This window comes from Mytilus galloprovincialis, chromosome 10, assembly GCF_965363235.1.
Source record: "Mytilus galloprovincialis chromosome 10, xbMytGall1.hap1.1, whole genome shotgun sequence".
Taxonomy (NCBI): Eukaryota; Metazoa; Mollusca; class Bivalvia; order Mytilida; family Mytilidae; genus Mytilus; species Mytilus galloprovincialis.
In genome coordinates, this window is record NC_134847.1 from 55,650,261 (window position 1) to 55,665,754 (window position 15,494).

The following is a 15,494-nucleotide window of genomic DNA, read 5'->3' on the forward strand; positions in this document are numbered from 1 at the left end:
TAGAATTTATAAGAATCCAAAAATAGTTAATTCCACTACGCGATTGAATGATTTTGACGTTTGTGGTTCAACGTATATTGTAATTCATAATAGAAATATATCATAATGACATATAATAGAACAATATCATATTGACTGGATCTTTTAAAGTACAGAGTCACGTTATAAGAACAAAAGAAATACAAAAAGTCGCAAATACAAAACAAACCACAAAAAAATGAAAGCCAATACAAACACATTGACGAGATGTATAAGTACCGAGCCACGTGAAACGGATATCACATGAAACCATTCAACAGTAAAAGTAATATTAATAATAGAACAAAGACAAATGAAAGAACTATAAAACACGTTGTTATGTTGCCTTTGTATATATTGGTATTTGACACTATAATAAATTATTCTGATGTGTGAATAATCATTGATTAGTAATCATTTCTGTTTGATAAAGATTTGAGTTAATAGATAATAAAAATCCCATTTAAGGTAGCACAATACAAAGATTTTATAACTCCAACTCCCAAGTTTTAAAATGCTGTAACTTTCTTGAAATTAGCTTCTGCATAGGTATCCCTAGAGGGTTGATTTTATTATATGTTGTTCCTATGGCCATTATCTACAAAAGGGTGTCTCAGATTTCAGATAGAATGTATAGAACAAATTTTACACCTAATTAATCATTATCTTCTTTTATGCGGTTAGGATGTTTACACTAATTAGAGATTTACGAGAGAATGGAATACCATAGAGACAATCTGAGACACCCTTTTGAAGCCCAAAATGTGTTGATTAAGATTTCGTTAAAATTTTCTGTATAGTTAAAGAGATGATAGAGCTAAATTCATTCAAGTGAACTTACCCAGATTTTGCCACTAATTACATAATAATTGATTACATAATGATTGCAAAATAAAAATATTGCATTCATTTAAAAGATAAATCTTTTATCTATCTATAAATACCTTTTTTTTTTATTATTTTCTATGCATTCATAAGAAAGTTACAGCATTTCAAAGGTTAGTGATTGGAAGTAAACAAATCTTTGTATTGTGCTACCTTAAGTCGGAAGTAATGTTTATGGCCCCGCAACGAAGTTGTCAGTGCCATATAGCTATACCATTGTCCGTCATTCCGTAATTCCGTGATTCCGTAATTCCGTAATTCCGTCATTCCGAAACAAACCATTAAACGGAGTTTTTCCTAAACGCCTACAGATATTGGGCTGATTTTTTGTATGTGAGTTAACCATGAAGAGTTACAGATCAAGTTTAAGTTTCGTTCCGCTCCGATTATTTTTGCCGAAAATACGGGCTTTGGACTTTGATAAATTGTTGAAAATCACAGTTATACAGACTTTTTTTCTAAACGCTTTCAAATTTTTAGATGATTTTTGGCATGTGATTTAACCAAGATGAGTTACAGATCAAGTTTAAGTTTTCTTCCGCTTGGCTATTTTTTGTCGAAAATAAGGGCTATTGTCTTTGATAAATTGTTGAAAATCACAGTTATACGGATTGTTTTTCTAAATGCCTTCAGAAATGTGGCTGATTTTTGGTATATAAGTTACTTATGATGAGTTATAGATCAAGTTTAAGTTTTGTTCCGCTCGGCTAATTTGTGCTGTAATTTCGGGCTTTAGACTTTGAACATATTTTGAAAATCACAGTTATACGGACCTTTTTTTATCAATGCTTTCAGATATTGATCTGATTTTTTGGTATGTGAGCTAACCATGATGAGTTACAGATCAAGTTTAAGTTTCGTTCCGCTCCGCTAACTTTGCCAAAATTAAGGGTTTTCAACTTTGAAAACTGTTGAAAATGACAGTTATACAGACATTTTTCTATATACCTCTAGATTTTTTGCTGATTTTTGATATGTGAGACCAGGGGTCGAATTTAAGCTTTTTTGTGTACTAGCCAGCCGGACCAGTGGACTGAAAACTCTATACTGGTCCGGCTCCAAATCTACTGGTCCTGCAAAAATGACATTAATTTGACAAATCTAATATAAATGAAAGGTGTTTAATTTTATTTTGATGCTTTCGTTTACATAAGTTAGACAGTAACAAAGGAATAGTCTTTATTCTGATTTTGATAAAGGCTTTGGTAATCTCAATGATTTTCTTTATCAAAATCAGGTTCAAGGACAGAAAAAATATCCACATTGTCTTCCACGTCATCGCAAATTTGACGATCCAGTTACGAAAATACATTTCCCATCTAGGTCTGTCAATTCAAATTTTTCACATGCATACTGTACAGTTCATTAAATTCCGATCTACTATATAATGCAACCATTCACGATCTTTTTTCCATGATTTTTGGTATTTGCGTTTCCTTTTGTCACTTTCGTATACTTTATTTCGATCTTCCTTTTGATTTTCAGTTATCTTAATTTTTTTGTCCGGCGGTTTAACTCCTTCCAAAAATTTCCACATTTTGTATTGTTGTGAAGGACGCTCACCCGAGTACCATCATGTTTATGTCCACATGCGTTATTGAAATTGCATATTTTTCACCTTTTTGAGACGGGGCCATTCGTGTCGCTTTGACACATCTAGTTTTTTTTAACACTTATTGTCTGACTTTTACAACTGCAAGTCATCTTTCATATACGTGTCTAGAATTTGGAGTCTTCGACAGCAGACTTGCACCCTTTAAATATGGTTCAAGTTTGGTGGATCACATTTTTTTCGGATCATGGGGACACTTACTTGTTTCTCTTAACAAAAACATATTATTAACATTAAACAGCGAGAAACATTGGTTGACCAACACTTAAACAGGTAGGTAGCTTCTATTTTCAGCGGTTTTCAAGTTTTAAACAAACCATCGTATGCCAGAAGAGTTAATTTTTCTGTCAATCTCGCGGCTATACAAACACGTATGAACTGGCCAATTGGTGCTGAAACATTTGCAATATTGCCTAGCTACATGTATATATATATATAGTAAAAGAGGGGTGAAAGATACCAGAAGGACAGTTAAACTCATAAATCGAAAATAAACTGACAACGTCATGGCTAAAAATGAAAAAAACAAACAGACAAATAATAGTACACATGACACATTAAGAAAATTAAAAAACTAAGCAACATGAACCCTCCAAAAACTGGGGGTGATTCAGGTGCTCCGGAAGGGTAAGCAGATCCTGCTTCACATGTGGCACCCGTCGTGTTGCTCATGTTATTAAAAACCCCGATAAATAGTCTTATTCGGTGAGTCACATTCATGAAAGGGAAGGGGCTTGTAGTTACAATAGGAACATCATTTGTGAAACGGTTATTCCATAACGGTCAACCAAGTCGTGATAGCGTCCATAAAATGTACGAAGGGATGATTCCAACTTTACCATTTGGAACTCTTGATTTAATAGCTTCCTTGTGAGCAGCAACCCTCTATCAAGAAAATCATGATAGGAAATACTAAACTGTTTCTTCCTAATAATAAACCCACAAGAACACTAAGACGTTCTAAAACCTCTAATAAATCAACGAAATCTTTCTGACAGAGTTCACAATCATCAATATCATCAAAGAGCTGAAAGCTCTGAGGAAAAATGACGCCACTATCTCTAATATTGGGATATTTTTTATGCAAGTCTTGATTTTCACATACCGTAATTAGTTTAACAATGCAACATGTCTCGTAAGCATATAATTGATAATCGTATATATGTGTGTGTGAAGTGAAGATGACAACTGGCTGGTTTTTTTTAAGACAAATGAATAGGTCAAGACTACCTGAATTGTACAAATAAATACCGTAGAAAGGCTTGAATATTTCTCACTGGTACATAGTCTGAAACCCCCTTCTCCCAGAAAATTTTAGGTAATTTTAAATAATCTTTTTGTTATTGTTATCAAAGGTCTTATGAAACTCGGGTAATTTCAAAGAATTTTAGTCAAACCGGCACCTGGTTAAATTGGCACCTGTTCAAATCGGCACCCGGTATAGTCAAATCGGCACCTGGTTAAATCGACACCTGATATATTCAATTCGTCACCCATGTTAAATATATATATATATATAAAGAGTAAAAATAAGAAAGGGATTGCCAGATTTGTTTTCAGTATTTAAGCAAAAAGAGTTAAATACCTAAGGAAGGGATTGTCCAAAAATATTAACTTTCACATTTTTGGGGGTTCATGTACATTTTGTATATATTTATTTTTCTCAACTAAATGTGTATGTTCCGGACCGTATGAGTATTTTAGACTGTACATGTACGGTCTGGACCGTATGCGTACTTTTTCAAAATACTCATACGGTCGAACCGTACGCGTACGGTCTGATTAATATCGTTAAGAAGTTGCTCAAGTTTATAAGTTACAAATGTAATTGGAATAAAAACATTATTTTTTAACTAATACAAAAATTCACGCTTATTAAATCTGTTAATATCTTGTATTTAGGATGCCGATCAATAATACATTAATTGAATTATGATCATAGAAATTTACGATATCGGAAATTAACATGATGTGGGACGACAATTTTAGAATATTAGAAACTTTACAAAATAATGCAAATGCAAAGGAACATGAATGAACTGCAAACATGTAAATGTAAAAAATATATCATTAATTGTGGTAGTAAGTGTCACCTTGGGCGAGGGTACCAAAATAGGATTCAGATATACAATTAAACAAATATTTAATTTCAATTGTTCAATTTATCCATCTAAAAGTAATTGTAATGAACACAATTTATAAAACTAAAAATAAAACTTGTGATAAATGGTTAGCTCGTACTGGACCATACGCGTCTACTCATACGGTCCGACCGTACGCGTATGGTGGGACCGTACGATTATACGTATACAGTCCGGACCATACGCGTACGGTCCAAATACTCATATGGTCTGGAACATGTATTTTTAATTATAGTATATGAGGTATATTTAGGAATTAACGGTATTGGATATTTTGTTATCCATTTTTTAACCAGTTGAGCATTTACAGGAGTGTTCGCTTAATGCTGTTTAAACTTTCCTGAAAAAGAACACCTTAAATTTGCTATTATTTGGCATGAAAGTTTGATTTATTGAAAGGTACTCGTAGTTTTCCATTTTATTTTTCTAATTGTCTCATTGTTAAAACAACAGCTTGGGTAAGGGCTTCGTTGTTTACCTTTATACACAACAACATATTAACTATGTACTTGGTAAAAGTTATTTGTTAATTGAATAGAAAATATTATAACAAATGTTATTGGATGCCGAATTGAGTTCAAATAGGTGCCGATTTGACTAGATGCCGATTTAACCAGGTGCCGATTTGAGTTGTACATTTCAAATCCTCTGCGATCGTTTGCGGTATTTTATTGAGAAACACTGTTTTCGATCATCAAACAGAAGTAGAAACTGCTTTAAAATGATTCTAGAACGCTTCATGATTGTTAAAATAGTTTAATTCACCTAAAAACAATTTTGAACTTTGCGATGTTTAAAAAGGAAGTTTAAAAAGCACGTGTAAAAAAAGAAATTAACCGGTGAGAGTCGAAATCCGTACATGACAGATATCACTATAATACGACTTTGAAAATAAAACAGTTCTATCCTTTTGTAAAACAGTCTTTAATATTCCTATCACATTAATGTTTGAAGCGTCTTAAGTTTATACAAACCATTTAAGTCGGTATGAAACACCAAAACGGAATGAACAATAACCGATTACGTTTTGTAGTTTACAAATTCTAAATGCATTGAACCGAAAAGGTGGCACGGTAGTATTTCCTAGCCCATAGGGATAATGATAGCCTTTTTAGAATTTTCACCACTTTCTAACACTGCAAAAAAATCTACATTCACACTTAACTGAAGTACTTTCATTTTACTATTCAGAAATGAATTTGAATATGTATCATGAGTGATGATGACCGTTTACTTTTTTTGCTATTTTTAGAAACCTAAGGCCACTAGTAATTTTAGGTCTTTTATGGTGCAGTGAATACAAAATTTAAAAAAATTCTCAAAAATTCATTTTCATCTGTATGTAAAATTATTTCATATTTTTCTACACCTGATTCATCCCTCAGTTTGGGAAAGTATGTTCAGTTGATACTGTATTTTTTGTCCAATCACACTGTTTAGATACATTTACCTAAGTAGGGTACACAAAAGAGCAACCTAAATTCTGGAATGCAAATACTACCGTGCCACCTTAACCAAGACATAACGGCAAACTTGAAACCAGTCATGACACCTATGATGCATAGACTTCTTACTTTGGAACATATTACAATAAAGAATACTAGTCTGCACTCATTTCTTATAAAAAAAAATGAAACATTACATCCCTACCCCATCTGGCAGATTTTCACTTTTTTCATCTTACCATTTTTACTTCAGAAGTGAACAAAACCCAAATATATGATGTTTCAAATCAACACAGAAGTCAAACATGGTGATTTAGGAGGAATTATTGGATTGCCAACTCTGTTTATGGTTAATCTGAGTAAAAGAAACAGTTTAATCACCAAATCATGAAAACTGATATTAAAGTCCATTCCACATTTTACAGCATGCCTTACATTACTTTAAACATTTTCAGATTACGAGGGCAATACAACAAGAGTCTTTAGATTGCAGTTAACTATTATTCCGTAACCTGTTTGACAATACATGTACTAGAATACATCTCTAAGTTGACTGTTTGTCTATTTCTCATGTATGCATTAAGTTATATTATGTCCCCTTACATAATCAATTTGCATTTATTGTGCTTTTCACTGTCAGAAAATCTTAACAACTAATGGTATTTGCATGGAAAATGAATAAACCATTTAATCTTGCTGATATAGCATCATAAATACATTCTTTGTCAAAAATAATGTCTATTCAATGTACAGAAATCCCTATTTCTATCTCTATTTCATACCAATATGAGAGCTAAATGAATAAGTAAGGACCCCTTAACCACTTACTGGTTCCCCAAAAGCTCCTACTGGTGTCATGTAACATCAGAACTACTAATTAAACCTTAAGAAAGCTAGTATAGCTGTACTTATGTTGAAAAAAATAAGAAATTATGCAATTTATTTATTTCTGTGAAAATAATAGGATGAACATGCAACCGTAAAATATCGCGTCTCAAATTTCAGTGGTTGCACATGTGTCAGACACTGCGAAAAGTTAAAGCGAGCATTTATAATTAAAAATGTATTGCAAGTTACATAAAAATAATGAAGTTCTACTTTCTATGAACATTTTTACATTATTACCTACAGATCAGGCAAAATTTGCTGAATCAGCAATTTTTACTCTCGGGGGTGGAATTTAAGGCTTGTTTTATCATAGTTGCCCTTAATCAACTTTTTATTGATAAACTTACAAATTGCATAGGTAAAAAAAGTTCCTTCATTGATTTAGTGTAAAAATATATATTCCCCTTAAGGTGGCACGGTAGTATTTCCTAGCCCATAGGGATAATGATAGCCTTTTTAGAATTTTCACCACTTTCTAACACTGCAAAAAAATCTACATTCACACTTAACTGAAGTACTTTCATTTTACTATTCAGAAATGAATTTGAATATGTATCATGACCGTTTACTTTTTTTTGCTATTTTTAGAAACCTAAGGCCACTAGTAATTTTAGGTCTTTTATGGTGCAGTGAATACAAAATTTAAAAAAATTCTCAAAAATTCATTTTCATCTGTATGTAAAATTATTTCATATTTTTCTACACCTGATTCATCCCTCAGTTTGGGAAAGTATGTTCAGTTGATACTGTATTTGTTGTCCAATCACACTGTTTAGATACATTTACACACAAAAGAGCAACCTAAATTCTGGAATGCAAATACTACCGTGCCACCGAAAGGAGAAATTTGTAATGAAAGGTTTAGTTTTTATATTTATCACTTTTAATTTGATATTAAATAGAAATAACTTATTAATATGGATGAGTTAAAATTATAAGTTTGAAAAATCATGAGAGCGCCCTATAATATCAATAACAAAGATGGCGGAACGTAAACAAACCACCTCGCCGCGAATATTGAACTTGTTCTCTTATTTCTTGCTAATTGTACTATATAGTCCGCATCCCCACTGGAAGGTCCAATTTTGGAGAATAAAAGCGCAGACTATACAAGCCTTCCTATGGACAGGTCAACATTTTAGTTGTAAATACAATAAAGTATGTAAACTGGTTCCCTTCCGACTACAACACTTTGTTTGAGTGTAGCGGAATACAAGCAGATACCAGTTAGTTTGTAAAATAGTAAATGTGAAACCGAGTGCGGTAGGCGGAGGCAATAATCGACTTCCTGTTGTTCTGGTCAATTGTATTGGAACAATGCCGCTAACGCGTCATTTTCCAAAAAATAAGGTATCAAATATTTAGGCTACAAAAAACCCTAAGGTTATGCCAAATAATGTAAGTTATTGATGAAAAGAAATCGCCCCAAAGTGAAACAGCTAGACAGTCGTATTCTTTTCGGGATTTAAACAAGACGGGGTCCATAATCCCTGATGAGACCATCCTCCCGGAAACCTTCTGAAAGGAAATCCTGTGGTACGATCAACAGTTTAAAAAAAAAACATCTAGAAAATCGAGTCAAGAAGAGAACTTACACACACTCTCTTCTCAAAATAGGGTTGATGCATTATAAGACTCGCACAAAAACAGAACACAAAAACATCTACTATCTACGAACACATTTATTGATTTGAGTGTCTGACGTCAGAAAATTTTATACGTCACATAAATTTGTCGTTCAATGTGCGTACAAACAATTTTAAAATTTTCCTGGGAATGTTAGCATACAGGGTTTAAAAATCAAAAGTATGGAAGAATAAATTTAAGAAATAGACCGAGATTTAAACTAGTGCAAAAGTTATATATAGAATTTATAAGAATCCAAAAATAGTTAATTCCACTACGCGATTGAATGATTTTGACGTTTGTGGTTCAACGTATATTGTAATTCATAATAGAAATATATCATAATGACATATAATAGAACAATATCATATTGACTGGATCTTTTAAAGTACAGAGTCACGTTATAAGAACAAAAGAAATACAAAAAGTCTCAAATACAAAACAAACCACAAAAAAATGAAAGCCAATACAAACACATTGACGAGATGTATAAGTACCGAGCCACGTGAAACGGATATCACATGAAACCATTCAACAGTAAAAGTAATATTAATAATAGAACAAAGACAAATGAAAGAACTATAAAACACGTTGTTATGTTGCCTTTGTATATATTGGTATTTGACACTATAATAAATTATTCTGATGTGTGAATAATCATTGATTAGTAATCATTTCTGTTTGATTAAGATTTGAGTTAATAGATAATAAAAATCCCATTTAAGGTAGCACAATACAAAGATTTTATAACTCCAACTCCCAAGTTTTAAAATGCTGTAACTTTCTTGAAATTAGCTTCTGCATAGGTATCCCTAGAGGGTTGATTTTATTATATGTTGTTCCTATGGCCATTATCTACAAAAGTGTGTCTCAGATTTCAGATAGAATGTATAGAACAAATTTTACACCTAATTAATCATTATCTTCTTTTATGCGGTTAGGATGTTTACACTAATTAGAGATTTACGAGAGAATGGAATACCATAGAGACAATCTGAGACACCCTTTTGAAGCCCAAAATGTGTTGATTAAGATTTCGTTAAAATTTTCTGTATAGTTAAAGAGATGATAGAGCTAAATTCATTCAAGTGAACTTACCCAGATTTTGCCACTAATTACATAATAATTGATTACATAATGATTGCAAAATAAAAATATTGCATTCATTTAAAAGATAAATCTTTTATCTATCTATAAATACCTTTTTTTTTTTATTATTTTCTATGCATTCATAAGAAAGTTACAGCATTTCAAAGGTTAGTGATTGGAAGTAAACAAATCTTTGTATTGTGCTACCTTAAGTCGGAAGTAATGTTTATGGCCCCGCAACGAAGTTGTCAGTGCCATATAGCTATACCATTGTCCGTCATTCCGTCATTCCGTGATTCCGTAATTCCGTAATTCCGTCATTCCGAAACAAACCATTAAACGGAGTTTTTCCTAAACGCCTACAGATATTGGGCTGATTTTTTGTATGTGAGTTAACCATGAAGAGTTACAGATCAAGTTTAAGTTTCGTTCCGCTCCGATTATTTTTGCCGAAAATACGGGCTTTGGACTTTGATAAATTGTTGAAAATCACAGTTATACAGACTTTTTTTCTAAACGCTTTCAAATTTTTAGATGATTTTTGGCATGTGATTTAACCAAGATGAGTTACAGATCAAGTTTAAGTTTTCTTCCGCTTGGCTATTTTTTGTCGAAAATAAGGGCTATGGTCTTTGATAAATTGTTGAAAATCACAGTTATACGGATTGTTTTTCTAAATGCCTTCAGAAATGTGGCTGCTTTTTGGTATATAAGTTACTTATGATGAGTTATAGATCAAGTTTAAGTTTTGTTCCGCTCGGCTAATTTGTGCTGTAATTTCGGGCTTTAGACTTTGAACATATTTTGAAAATCACAGTTATACGGACCTTTTTTTATCAATGCTTTCAGATATTGATCTGATTTTTTGGTATGTGAGCTAACCATGATGAGTTACAGATCAAGTTTAAGTTTCGTTCCGCTCCGCTAACTTTGCCAAAATTAAGGGTTTTCAACTTTGAAAACTGTTGAAAATGACAGTTATACAGACATTTTTCTATATACCTCTAGATTTTTTGCTGATTTTTGATATGTGAGACCAGGGGTCGAATTTAAGCTTTTTTGTGTACTAGCCAGCCGGACCAGTGGACTGAAAACTCTATACTGGTCCGGCTCCAAATCTACTGGTCCTGCAAAAATGACATTAATTTGACAAATCTAATATAAATGAAAGGTGTTTAATTTTATTTTGATGCTTTCGTTTACATAAGTTAGACAGTAACAAAGGAATAGTCTTTATTCTGATTTTGATAAAGGCTTTGGTAATCTCAATGATTTTCTTTATCAAAATCAGGTTCAAGGACAGAAAAAATATCCACATTGTCTTCCACGTCATCGCAAATTTGACGATCCAGTTACGAAAATACATTTCCCATCTAGGTCTGTCAATTCAAATTTTTCACATGCATACTGTACAGTTCATTAAATTCCGATCTACTATATAATGCAACCATTCACGATCTTTTTTCCATGATTTTTGGTATTTGCGTTTCCTTTTGTCACTTTCGTATACTTTATTTCGATCTTCCTTTTGATTTTCAGTTATCTTAATTTTTTTGTCCGGCGGTTTAACTCCTTCCAAAAATTTCCACATTTTGTATTGTTGTGAAGGACGCTCACCCGAGTACCATCATGTTTATGTCCACATGCGTTATTGAAATTGCATATTTTTCACCTTTTTGAGACGGGGCCATTCGTGTCGCTTTGACACATCTAGTTTTTTTTAACACTTATTGTCTGACTTTTACAACTGCAAGTCATCTTTCATATACGTGTCTAGAATTTGGAGTCTTCGACAGCAGACTTGCACCCTTTAAATATGGTTCAAGTTTGGTGGATCACATTTTTTTCGGATCATGGGGACACTTACTTGTTTCTCTTTACAAAAACATATTATTAACATTAAACAGCGAGAAACATTGGTTGACCAACACTTAAACAGGTAGGTAGCTTCTATTTTCAGCGGTTTTCAAGTTTTAAACAAACCATCGTATGCCAGAAGAGTTAATTTTTCTGTCAATCTCGCGGCTATACAAACACGTATGAACTGGCCAATTGGTGCTGAAACATTTGCAATATTGCCTAGCTACATGTATATATATATATAGTAAAAGAGGGGTGAAAGATACCAGAAGGACAGTTAAACTCATAAATCGAAAATAAACTGACAACGTCATGGCTAAAAATGAAAAAAACAAACAGACAAATAATAGTACACATGACACATTAAGAAAATTAAAAAACTAAGCAACATGAACCCTCCAAAAACTGGGGGTGATTCAGGTGCTCCGGAAGGGTAAGCAGATCCTGCTTCACATGTGGCACCCGTCGTGTTGCTCATGTTATTAAAAACCCCGATAAATAGTCTTATTCGGTGAGTCACATTCATGAAAGGGAAGGGGCTTGTAGTTACAATAGGAACATCATTTGTGAAACGGTTATTCCATAACGGTCAACCAAGTCGTGATAGCGTCCATAAAATGTACGAAGGGATGATTCCAACTTTACCATTTGGAACTCTTGATTTAATAGCTTCCTTGTGAGCAGCAACCCTCTATCAAGAAAATCATGATAGGAAATACTAAACTGTTTCTTCCTAATAATAAACCCACAAGAACACTAAGACGTTCTAAAACCTCTAATAAATCAACGAAATCTTTCTGACAGAGTTCACAATCATCAATATCATCAAAGAGCTGAAAGCTTTGAGGAAAAATGACGCCACTGTCTCTAATATTGGGATATTTTTTATGCAAGTCTTGATTTTCACATACCGTAATTAGTTTAACAATGCAACATGTCTCGTAAGCATATAATTGATAATCGTATATATGTGTGTGTGAAGTGAAGATGACAACTGGCTGGTTTTTTTTAAGACAAATGAATAGGTCAAGACTACCTGAATTGTACAAATAAATACCGTAGAAAGGCTTGAATATTTCTCACTGGTACATAGTCTGAAACCCCCTTCTCCCAGAAAATTTTAGGTAATTTTAAATAATCTTTTTGTTATTGTTATCAAAGGTCTTATGAAACTCGGGTAATTTCAAAGAATTTTAGTCAAACCGGCACCTGGTTAAATTGGCACCTGTTCAAATCGGCACCCGGTATAGTCAAATCGGCACCTGGTTAAATCGACACCTGATATATTCAATTCGTCACCCATGTTAAATATATATATATATATATATATAAAGAGTAAAAATAAGAAAGGGGTTGCCAGATTTGTTTTCAGTATTTAAGCAAAAAGAGTTAAATACCTAAGGAAGGGATTGTCCAAAAATATTAACTTTCACATTTTTGGGGGTTCATGTACATTTTGTATATATTTATTTTTCTCAACTAAATGTGTATGTTCCGGACCGTATGAGTATTTTAGACTGTACATGTACGGTCTGGACCGTATGCGTACTTTTTCAAAATACTCATACGGTCGAACCGTACGCGTACGGTCTGATTAATATCGTTAAGAAGTTGCTCAAGTTTATAAGTTACAAATGTAATTGGAATAAAAACATTATTTTTTAACTAATACAAAAATTCACGCTTATTAAATCTGTTAATATCTTGTATTTAGGATGCCGATCAGTAATACATTAATTGAATTATGATCATAGAAATTTACGATATCGGAAATTAACATGATGTGGGACGACAATTTTAGAATATTAGAAACTTTACAAAATAATGCAAATGCAAAGGAACATGAATGAACTGCAAACATGTAAATGTAAAAAATATATCATTAATTGTGGTAGTAAGTGTCACCTTGGGCGAGGGTACCAAAATAGGATTCAGATATACAATTAAACAAATATTTAATTTCAATTGTTCAATTTATCCATCTAAAAGTAATTGTAATGAACACAATTTATAAAACTAAAAATAAAACTTGTGATAAATGGTTAGCTCGTACTGGACCATACGCGTCTACTCATACGGTCCGACCGTACGCGTATGGTGGGACCGTACGATTATACGTATACAGTCCGGACCATACGCGTACGGTCCAAATACTCATATGGTCTGGAACATGTATTTTTAATTATAGTATATGAGGTATATTTAGGAATTAACGGTATTGGATATTTTGTTATCCATTTTTTAACCAGTTGAGCATTTACAGGAGTGTTCGCTTAATGCTGTTTAAACTTTCCTGAAAAAGAACACCTTAAATTTGCTATTATTTGGCATGAAAGTTTGATTTATTGAAAGGTACTCGTAGTTTTCCATTTTATTTTTCTAATTGTCTCATTGTTAAAACAACAGCTTGGGTAAGGGCTTCGTTGTTTACCTTTATACACAACAACATATTAACTATGTACTTGGTAAAAGTTATTTGTTAATTGAATAGAAAATATTATAACAAATGTTATTGGATGCCGAATTGAGTTCAAATAGGTGCCGATTTGACTAGATGCCGATTTAACCAGGTGCCGATTTGAGTTGTACATTTCAAATCCTCTGCGATCGTTTGCGGTATTTTATTGAGAAACACTGTTTTCGATCATCAAACAGAAGTAGAAACTGCTTTAAAATGATTCTAGAACGCTTCATGATTGTTAAAATAGTTTAATTCACCTAAAAACAATTTTGAACTTTGCGATGTTTAAAAAGGAAGTTTAAAAAGCACGTGTAAAAAAAGAAATTAACCGGTGAGAGTCGAAATCCGTACATGACAGATATCACTATAATACGACTTTGAAAATAAAACAGTTCTATCCTTTTGTAAAACAGTCTTTAATATTCCTATCACATTAATGTTTGAAGCGTCTTAAGTTTATACAAACCATTTAAGTCGGTATGAAACACCAAAACGGAATGAACAATAACCGATTACGTTTTGTAGTTTACAAATTCTAAATGCATTGAACCGAAAAGGTGGCACGGTAGTATTTCCTAGCCCATAGGGATAATGATAGCCTTTTTAGAATTTTCACCACTTTCTAACACTGCAAAAAAATCTACATTCACACTTAACTGAAGTACTTTCATTTTACTATTCAGAAATGAATTTGAATATGTATCATGAGTGATGATGACCGTTTACTTTTTTTGCTATTTTTAGAAACCTAAGGCCACTAGTAATTTTAGGTCTTTTATGGTGCAGTGAATACAAAATTTAAAAAAATTCTCAAAAATTCATTTTCATCTGTATGTAAAATTATTTCATATTTTTCTACACCTGATTCATCCCTCAGTTTGGGAAAGTATGTTCAGTTGATACTGTATTTTTTGTCCAATCACACTGTTTAGATACATTTACCTAAGTAGGGTACACAAAAGAGCAACCTAAATTCTGGAATGCAAATACTACCGTGCCACCTTAACCAAGACATAACGGCAAACTTGAAACCAGTCATGACACCTATGATGCATAGACTTCTTACTTTGGAACATATTACAATAAAGAATACTAGTCTGCACTCATTTCTTATAAAAAAAAATGAAACATTACATCCCTACCCCATCTGGCAGATTTTCACTTTTTTCATCTTACCATTTTTACTTCAGAAGTGAACAAAACCCAAATATATGATGTTTCAAATCAACACAGAAGTCAAACATGGTGATTTAGGAGGAATTATTGGATTGCCAACTCTGTTTATGGTTAATCTGAGTAAAAGAAACAGTTTAATCACCAAATCATGAAAACTGATATTAAAGTCCATTCCACATTTTACAGCATGCCTTACATTACTTTAAACATTTTCAGATTACGAGGGCAATACAACAAGAGTCTTTAGATTGCAGTTAACTATTATTCCGTAACCTGTTTGACAATACATGTAC